This window comes from Aulostomus chinensis, chromosome 22 (assembly GCF_037954235.1).
Source record: "Aulostomus chinensis isolate RoL2024-O1b breed Wild chromosome 22, RoL_Achi_v1.0, whole genome shotgun sequence".
Classification (NCBI taxonomy): Eukaryota; Metazoa; Chordata; class Actinopteri; order Syngnathiformes; family Aulostomidae; genus Aulostomus; species Aulostomus chinensis.
This window is the reverse complement of record NC_141341.1, coordinates 13,347,913-13,358,703: the sequence shown is the minus strand read 5'-3', so window position 1 is coordinate 13,358,703 and position 10,791 is coordinate 13,347,913.

The window sequence follows — 10,791 nt, the reverse complement described above, 5'->3', positions numbered from 1 at the left end:
GTGACGTAGAGAAGTTGTGTCCCCGTAAACAGCGTCCTACCAGCAACACGGGCGACGTAAGACCACTGAGCTGCAGTCCCCGAATAATTAAAATAAAACCGGTTTTTTCATGTTTCGCGCAAACATGTTGAGTGGTAACCCGCTTAAAAAGAGAGGTGCAGAATTTTTATTTTCAAAAAAAGTTATACCTTTAAAAAGTTCATGTTCCAATGTCCTTTGCATTTTAAGTTGATGGAATTTGAGAGGACAAGTTGAGTTAATGTTGTCGTGACTCACAACCAAAAAACTTTCCTACACAAATGATCTCCACTTGTTTTCTCAAGTTCCATTAACTTTAAATTCGAAGGCAATGGGGACATTAATTTTTTAAAGTTATAATTGATAGGTTTTTTTGTGGGGGGGGGGGTTGTATGTGAGTACGTAATATATAAAGGCTACAAATGCTTGTTGTCACCCTTCGGTTCACTTTGTTCCCTTACTTTTAGTCAAGAGCTGCACTTCTGGCATCTTGAAGACCAGTATTGTACATTCGAGGTAACAAATGTAACCTTGAGGGAGCATTCTTCAGAAGTTTACCTGCAAGTATAAAACTGTTCTTATCTTGTACCATTCATCCTAGCGCTCTGTTAGAGTGATTTGCTATGTTTAGGGTTGTAGGCTGTAATGGAGGGGCTGAAGGCTCGCTGGCGGTACCGCTGCTTGTTTGCTCCGAGCAGAAGATATAGAACGTCTGATGCTTTTAACTGGGTGTGTAAAAGGTTGCCGTGGATCACTTACAAGGGAAGAGTCGATTGTTCAAACGTTGCACGCGAGCTGCTGATGGACAGCAAATTTGGCGTTTATATATGTATGATGTTATTCCAGCTGAATTAAGACAGATTAGCAAGAGAACTGTTAAAACCCCTGCATTGAATGTAAAAAGGTCAAAGGTACCGATATGGACAGGTGAAGCAGCGCACTCATTGTCTCTCATTGACGCTAGCAGATTGATTCTCACTGGTCCGTGTTTGTCTTTGTCATGCAGCCGATCCATAATTCAAATCCTCTGATTAGATTGTTGTTTGGGCTACGACCCAGGCGACTCTCAGAGGTGACACGGGTAGAACAAAGAGGGTGTGAGAAGTGTTGATCAGATCAGACTGAAATGTCACAGCGACACAGATAGAAACCATAACTTCCCAGAACTTCCCTGATCGTAATAAACTCAGATTATGTCAGTTATATTTACGATTTATGAATACCCAAGCCGCTGGTTGTGGTTCATACCTGGTTGAACAGGATGATTCTTTTTTTAATAGAGATATGACATCGCTCCAGAAATGGACGTGAAATTCTCATTTAAATCACAGCAGTAAACACATATCCACCTTATGAAGCTGTTCAATTCTGAGGGGAATATCTGGCTGTTTTGCTGCAATGTGCATCACTGTATTCACTTGCTTTTTGCTAACTTTTTGTTTGGTATGTGTGTGTGTGTGTGTGTGTGTGTGTGTGTGTGTGTGTGTGTGTGAGAGAGAGAGAGAGAGAGAGAGAGACAGAGAGAGAGAGACAGAGAGAGAGCGAGAGAGAGACCATGCATTGCGTTTAGCCAAGCTTATTTTTTGCTGAAACCAATTTTACATCTTTGAGATAAAACTGATGAGATTGAGTCAAACCAGAACTCTTGCATCAGCAGCATCAAAATCAGTTAACATCCATCCATTCATTTTCTGCCATTTATCCTGTTAAGGGTCGTGGGGGGGTGGAGCCTATCCCTGCAGCCTTCAGGTGGGAGGCGGGGTTCACCCTGGACAGGTCACCAGTCCATCACAGGACCAACACATAGAGACAGACAAGCATTCACACTCACAGTCACACCTACAGTCAATTTAGAGTATCAATCAGCGTCGTCCTCTCTTGATGTCTTTGGACTGTGGGAGGAAGCTGGAGTACCAGAGAGAACCCACACAGGAACAGGGAGAACATGGAGACTCCACTCAGGAAGATCCTGTGATGGAGCCGGGGCTCGAACCCGGAACCTTCTTGTTGTGAACCGACAGTGCTGACCACTGCACCACTGCGCCGACCAAAATCAGTGACATCAATAAAAAAATGAATCTGCATTTAAAAACACAGGCAAATTAAAAAAGGAAACTCTGAAAGAGCAATGGATCAATGACTTCTGGTTGTGAGACATTGAACAAAAGCTGTTTACTTGCCTTTTCTTCATCTGGCATCATATGAAACATTTCACCCTGAAACATACAGTAGCTTTTGATCCATTTGATGACACTGAATTTCTGTCTTTTTGCCTTTCAAACCAACATTGTCCTCTTCCAGCATTTCCATCTGTCTTTATTGTTTGATCCCTAAACAGAGGAACTTTACATTTATTTTCTGTCATTGTGGCAGAGAGCTACACTGCAGCGAGTTAAAAATAAAAAGTGCTTAGTGTCAGGTCTTCTGTGTCCCAAGCTCAGTGACAGTAACAGCTCCTCAGTGTGTGTGTGTGTGTGTGTGTGTGTGTGTGTGTGCGTGTGCAGTGTAAGACAGGAACTCCTATGCTGATGTTAGAATATGAAAAGTAAACTGTGCTGAGCTAATTTTTTTTCATCAACATCACTACAAGTACTTTGCAGTTTTAGCGCAATTGTCTTGTTGTAGTTGCTACTGACCCGTTTGGTGGTCTAGCTATAGTTTGGAATCCTGAAGAAACCATTTGACATCAACGCCATCTTGTCGCAGGTTAAATCAGAAAAGCTTTCCTACATTTTGAGTACGACACAGGGACTTTATTAGCTTAGCATAACGACCAGAAACCCGGGAAACAATCAGGATTTGTATGAATCAAACATAAATATGGCTCCTGGAGGTATTTTTGGGATGTGGAAGGAAGCAGATTCAGCTTCATCATACCAAACACCCACATCCTCCTCCCATCAGCATTGGCTTGGAGAGGATTCATCACGTCCTTAAAAACAGAGCAAGGAGCTTTGCGAGACACCACATGAGCTTTCTGGAGGGGTCGAGAGCCTATCACCCCTGAAACACAGAGGAGCAACCACCCCAACCTCCTCAAGCCTTTAAGGAATTTCAGATTGTCACATAGGATTCTTAAACTAAGTCCTCACGAGTTCAACTGCTGAAGCTCCTTTTCCAGTGGCACAAAAAAAAAAAAAACCCCAACAACAAACACCTGCTAGTATCTGTTTTTTCAGGGTTAATCACTCCTGGTCCCTGCAGTGAGTATTTAGGTGCTGCGGCTCCAGTTAGCATTGATGTGGAAACAATCCCAGCGTGAATGCGGTCATTTATCACCGTCGGAATACGACTCCACTATGAAAGCAATCAAAGTTCGTCGCCTCTGCCGGTAACTTAAGTCATCTTGACCACAAATTCCAGCCATCTGTGTTTAAGCAGTAGTCATCTAACATTGTTCACCTCTATAAACTGAGTTTGGAAAACGCACCGTTAAACTGACTGAAAAAGAGATCAAACATATAAAAATAGAAACACGCTGGCTTCCATGCTGTTTTCTACTGAAGAGAAGCAGTCCAAAGAAATTGAACTTTTTGGGACGACGCCTTTCACTTCGTTCCAGTGACACAACAGAAAAAGAAAAGAAAGAACAACTCCTCATCTCCTGACAGTGGGAAGGAGATCAATCTGCTTTAATTCTGGGTGCTTTAAGACAAGGGTTTGTCTTTGTTTTCTTTATGTTAAGCTCAGCTAATCACACAGACAGAGGAGACTTGTTAGTTCTCCTTGAACTGGCAGGAAGATAACATGCAAGCTTATATCTAAATATCTCTGTATTCCTGTTAGGACAATGACTCAAACGTAACTTTTTCTGTTTGTCTTCCTCTTCCTGTTCCTGAAGGGCTTGAGGGGCTCAGAATGAGTCAAGCATCAATTTGTTGACACAGTATTTTATTTGAGCTCTGGATATAAACATTCTTGCACTTTGCAGGATATTACAGTATAGTGCAGAAAGCTGAAGTGAAACTCCTGGGAAGGAATGACACAAAGAAATCTTAGTCTTCGTTAGCCCAAGGCAGCAGGTGAGTGGAAATAGATAAGATATATAAACTTCTAACCAGCTAAGTGGATAAAGGGAGGCGTTAGCAGGAGGTGCCTGGAACTGGTGTCCCCAGGGGCCCATTATAAGCTCCTCTGTTGCCAGCCACTATCTGAATCATTAGGAGATATACAACGGCTGGCCCATAATAAGTGAAGCACCGGGCAAAAGAAAATCTGTCATCACTCTCGAGAGACTAAGAGGAGTGAGGAAAATCAAAGGCCCCTCAGGCCACTTGGAGATTGGCTTTATACTTCAGATGCGTCTGAGGTGTGACAGCCCCTCCGCTGCTACGCCGTCTGATAGAGGATCCGGGAACCCTTGGCGTACGCTGATACAGATGGGGAATAATCGGAGTGCTTTGACAAGTTTTTTTTAAATTTGTCTGACATCGAGTCATTACATTTGTGGACTGCAGCTGTGGTGGGATTTTTAGGGACCCTCCGCTGTTGAGGTTCGGTTCCAGTGATTCAGGAAGGCTCGAGCCAACATCTGAGGCAGAGAGATTCAGCTGGCTTTTTAAGAACGAATCATCATCAAATGTACAATGACTGTTTTTGAGTTTTTTACCTATCTGTCATTCATATAAAGGACCCCCCCACACACACACACACCCGACCTTTGAGAAATTACATTTATTGCCCATAATTTTGAGGGCCATATACCTTCACCATTGATATGCCTTCATTTTATGTAGAAGAGTATTTCTCTAATTGTCAAGCAGTAAAAACAATGATCAAAAGTGTCTTTACCAAAAAAGTGGCGCTTTAAAAATCTGCGTGAATCTGATTGCTCTCCAAAATGAAAATGAACATGTGGAATGATGCCTTTGCGTGTCTCTGCAGATCCTCGGTTCACATGTTGAGCCTCTGTCACCGTCACATCTCACACACTTATTCTATGTTTGAATCTTCAGTAAGAGCTTGTTTGTGACCATCTAACCTCAGAGGAATCTCTGTCTTTCAGAGTCTTCTGCTGAATTTCACCATCTTCTTTGACAAAGCACAAAACAACCAAGAAAACTCTTAAAAACCTTTTTTTTTTTTTTTTTTGGAAAGCTTGTAGGCCAAAGATGATGTGTTGATAAGAAATGCTGGCGTGTGACAACATCGACCTGATGACATCACTGGTATTTGTCAGCGGTTGCATCATAATATCAGCAAAACGTAGAAAGCTTTAAACAATATCCATCCATCCATTGTCTTCCGCTTATTCCTGTTAAGGGTCGCGGAGGGGCTGGAGCCTATCCCAGTGGCAACAGTCCATCACAGGGCCAACACATAGAGACAAACAACCATTCACACTCACAGTCACACCTACAGTCAATTTAGAGTATCAATCAGCCTCGTCCCCTCTTGATGTCTTTGGACTGTGGGAGGAAGCTGGAGTACCAGAGAGAACCCACACAGGAACAGGGAGAACATGGAGACTCCACACAGAAAGATCCTGTGATGGAGCCGGGACTCAAACCCGGAACCTTCTTGCTGTGAGGCCACATTGCTGACCACCGTGCCGCCCTTTGAACAATATCAGTGTAACAAAATCTTATTTCATTTGGTTCCATGCAAAAGTGATGATGAAGATTCTGTCAGCTTCTGATTGAGTGGAGATTATAAATGTGGCTGTAACGGGTGATTCTTGATGACGAACATATGTTTGCATTCATGACATCCACGAACACACACAGATGAACTGAGTTTGAAGATAGAAAACGTGGCATCAGCAACAGTTTTCCAGTTAAGCCGGTCGTGTGAAAGGACCCTGTTACACACACACCATTAACTCACTGCATCGAGTAAACACACACACGTGCGCCCGCAGACAGACAGACAGACAGACACACACACACACACACACACACACACACACACACACACACACACACACATTGAGAATTTTGTACAATTTAACATGTATTAACACAAGAAAACCCACATATTTTTTTTAAACGTTATATTGTATATTAACTGGAAGCTTTGTGTGTGTGTGGGGGGGGGGGGTGTGGGGGTGTCTCTCTGTCTGTCTGTCTCCATGATGATGTGTGGCTATTCCTCATTCTGTTTGGAGGAAATATGATGAGCTGGACTTCTATCCCAGTATGGAGCTCCAGATGTCAGCACACGCAAACTAAGAGGCTGCGTGTGTGTTTTCTCGGGATATGGAGTGTGTGGTTGCCAGGCAGAAACGGGATGAGGAAGTCAAGCAATTAGGAACACCAGCAGAGAGAGGTGGAAGGACAAGAGAAAAAGGTGACAGGAGCTGAGGGATGAGAGAAGGAAGATGAGGAAGAGGAGATGAAGCAGTTATGCAATCAATCAATAGATTCTTACTGTGTGAGCTCCTGTTCTAAAATCAATCCAGCCTCTGGGAATAACACCAGTAGGGTGCATATTTCACCAGCGCCTTCTCTTTTTGCACCCTACTCTCACCCCTTCACACAAGTCAGTAGCCAGCACTCCTTCTGTCAGCTCCTGACAGGACGCCCAAAATGTTAAGCACAGGATGAGACAGTGTCAGTCACAGAAGGTCAAAGGTGTCTCCTTAATTAATGCTTTTGTGCTGACAGAGGTTCAAAAAGGGCCAACTTGCTTGTGCAAGAGGGTGATGGCACCCGCTGTAGGGAGCGACTAATTAGCGCCTGTTAGTGAGTGTGTGGAGAGAAGAACTGTTATCCCTTTCCGCTTCGAATGTAATGTGACATGAGCTTTCAGTCATGTCACATTACATTAATAGAACGTTATATAGCAAACAAAATACTGTGTGCGTGCGTGTGTTTGTGTGTGTGTGTGTGTGTGTGTGTGTGTGTGTGTGTGTGTGTGTGCGTGTGTTCAAGCTGGCTTCAAGCTCTGAGCATGCAGCGTTGAAACACATTTCTCTCAGCTGTTGGTGTTGTCAGTGCCAGGAGACTGGTGGTGGAATGTCCTTGAAATAATCACTTACACACACACACCCACACACACACACACACACACACACACACACACACACACTACAAACACACTCCTAGACAAGAGAGAAAGCACAGCTAATCACAAGGTACAGTATTTCTATTTTTGCAAGAAATCAAGTGCTTTCACTATTTGTCTCCCATCAGTGAAGATAGAATCAACAGTGTGAAACAGAAACTAAGCCAAGTATGACCAGGACAGAAACAGAGAGAGAAACTGGCAGAGAAAAAAGAAAGAAAGAAATGGATAAGGAAGGAAAACATTGCCACAGAGAGAAAGAAAGAAAGGGTGAGCAGAGCTCCCTCCTACAGTTTTTAAGGGATATGTTGACATCTTGGAAAACACCTTCTCCTACTTTTTGCCTGAAGGAGAGCTGAGCAGTTGCGACAGACTGGCGACCCGTCCAGGGTGAACCCTGCCTCTTGCCCAATGTCAGCTAGGATAGGCTTTTTCACGTACAATTATGATAACAACATCTGGTTTTGCAGGAATTACTACTGGTGTTATAGTTGTATTATCTCTATTTATATATCCAGGCATATATTTGGTGAGTTTTAGATTATTTCTAACCGCCAGGGTCCACAGTTTCCAGCCTTTTTTCTGAATCTAAAATAATCCCCGCCTTGTTATTGCTCACATCTTATTTCCCTGAATGTCGGACTATTTTACACTGAAATTCTCTAGTGATCGGTCACCAATATTAAAGCCAACATCTGAAAGAGCTTCACATTGAGGCTTGTTCCTCTGTTGCTGGAGAACACACTGAAGTTGTAGTTCTTCTTGGTACACTGTATATACTCCATCTTTCCTCCTTGAAGACACACACTTAGCTGCACAGTGGAGCAGCTAACAATACACAGAGGTGTAGATGTGGTCGTAGCAGAAATCAATGTCTGTATTTTCTCTCTTATTAATGTTATTAGTCAAAGAAAAGGTGCTTGTTAGCAGCCAAATGTGTGGTTCAAAAGTCAAAGGTGGTGCCTAATGATGCAGCAGCACTTTGTAGCTGTTGGCCTTTGGTCGATACTCTTCTTCTAGCCCTCAATGTCTCATTGAGGACGTTGTAATGAGTAGAGAGGGTTATTGATGGTGGGGGTGACTTACGGAACAACAAGCTTTCAATGCTTTAGAAATGACTGGCAGGAGTGGATAATAGCTCAGTAACACAGTGAATGTGGATGCTCCGGCGTTTAACAAGACATAAGCTGTGTTCCTTTTTGGTCGCCGATCAAAATCCAAGTGAACTATGACTATGGTGCAAAAATGAAAATGTGCATTGGTTTTGAGGAATTACCATTGGTTGGACAAGACAGTCTTGTGATCAGGCTCTCTGGAGACAAACAAAAAGATCGTGATCATCTGTGAAGACGGTGGTGACGAGAACGGCTGATCAGTCTTGTGAGTTACAGATTTACCACCTCAGAGCTGATTTGTTCGTAAGGGTTTACGTCTCCTGTTTTGCGCAACCTCAAACTGGTGTTAAAGACATTTTTTTTTGCAAAATCAAGAGAGTTTTGCTCAAATTTTGGAATTTCCATCAACTGTTTCTGATGTGATACATGAAAACGCCCTTTAAAATAGTTTGACGGAAACCTGAGGTAATCATGGGAGTGAGAACAGGTGAGCAGGGAGAGAGCTGATTGGCTCAGAAAGTCAGCGGGAGGCCAGGTCTAACGAGGCCGGTGCGGAGAAAGCGAAGGTGGGGCTACAGGAAAACAGGAAGACACAGGTATGGTTAATAACATTGTTTATTGCCACATTCCCCTGAGGTGGGCTCATTTGGTCAGGTACACCTGTGTTTACCCTGCAGCGGCTTGTCAAAATGGCTGCAGTGAAAAGGGCCGATACCACAACTCATCTCAGAGAATATGTGAGGAGTCTAAAACTGAGGTCATAAAGTCCAAAGTCCCGTAATGGTGGCCAAGTCTCCTTCTCATTTTCATTTCTGGCAATGCTGTCTGACTTTTAATAGAGCCGCATAGATTTATATACATCTATGGGATGCCAACTCCAAACCAGTCAAGTCATGGCTGGTCTTGTTGTAGCCTTGGTCACAACCAGCAAGAGGCTCTTTCAGCTGCCTTTCCTGGGCTCCTAGTCCGCTTCTGGTGATTAGGTTCAGCACAGGTTGTGTGGAGAACCTCAGCAGCCACCTCTGCTGCGAACAACCAGGAGTCCCAACCTTTGTCTCTGCATTTAATGACCAGTTTTCCTCTCTGCGACCTCCTCATAGTCCTCTTCCCACGTCAGTTTCACCAGAATGATTTTCCCTCCCTCCTCTGACCAGTTAACCACATCTGGCCTCAGTGGAGTGGTCAGAGCAACAACAACCAAAAAAATTCAATTCTAATCCAAGGGAAGCTCTTGCACATGTGCAAAGATCTGTTGTACTGGTTTAAACATTTTCAGGGTGGTTGTTTTCTATCTGGCGGCTCAAAAACATCGCAAGCAGCACATGTGACCTTGTTCTCACCTGTCAGAAAGATTTCATGTCTTTTGTCCCGGTGATATTGTAACCCTTAAATTTTAAACACCCGCTACACCACGTCCTTAGGTATTACTGAATCATTGATGAAAGTGAATAAAATATACATGTATCGTATAGCATGGGGCGAGAAGGCATTGAAAGAGACAGCGGTGGATCTGTGTGTTCGTTGTGGTGAGTAATGAATGTGAATCGCTAACCAGGTGGCTGCGAATGTGTTTTTCCTACTGAGGAGATTCCTGGGGAAGGTCTATTGATCAAGAAGCCGGTCGATTAAGTTGGTGTCTGAGTTTGTGCATTTAGGTGAACATACTGTATGAGTACTATCTACCACTATTCCTTTATACGAAGTGATACAAAATAAAATACATGTCCTAAAAACAAAGGGACTCATCTGTAAATGAAGCGCTAAATTAACACATGCCAGCTGACGCACATAGGATTCTTTTTTGTTGACACTGTCAAATATCCAGATAGATTTTTTGGGATCTTTTTCCTGTCTGTCCTTAAGTTTTAGCTCTCAGCATTTGAGCAGCATCTGCTGTGTGGGCAGTAGCGTAGCCAAGTAAACAAGGCTCTTATTAACTATTAAACACTTCGCAACAAGGATACACACACACACACACACACACACACACACACACACACACACACACGCACAAAAATGCCTACAGTGGTGTCCTGTTTTTCCTTCGGTCTCAGTGAAATTGGATCTCTGGCTCCATCCCCTCCAAGGAGGTTGTACACTGAAACACCAGGCTGTCCATGTCCCTCTTGGCCTCTAGAGTAACTAAGTAAGCAGCAGTGTGTGATCCACTGGAGTCACCTGACGTCTTGAAACGTGCTCCCTCTAGTGCGTAACTAAGGATGAGCAGAGAGGACAGTGTCTCTACCTTCCTCCTGGAAGTTAAAGATAATGGCCAGCCGATAATTTCCTCTTCCTTCTATTCAGAAAGAGGACACGAAAGTTAGATTCTTTATATTGTTGCACCAGATTTTTGCTTTCAGCGTGACTTCTGCTGATAAGAGGAGACCACTAGAGGGTGCTCTCACATAGTCACAGTCACAAAAGGACTGCAGGTGACAGTGAAAGTGTGGAAAATACTTTTTTTTTTTTACAAGTTTGCATTGTTGTAGTCATGTTTCTATTAATTCAACACAAATTATTGTATAAATCATGGGAGATACTATTTTTTTTAATTGAGTTTCACTGGTTACAGTGATTAATTTCATCAATAATCTGCTACTACTCTTGTAGTCGTAGTAGTAGTAGTACTACCACTACTACCACTACTACTCTT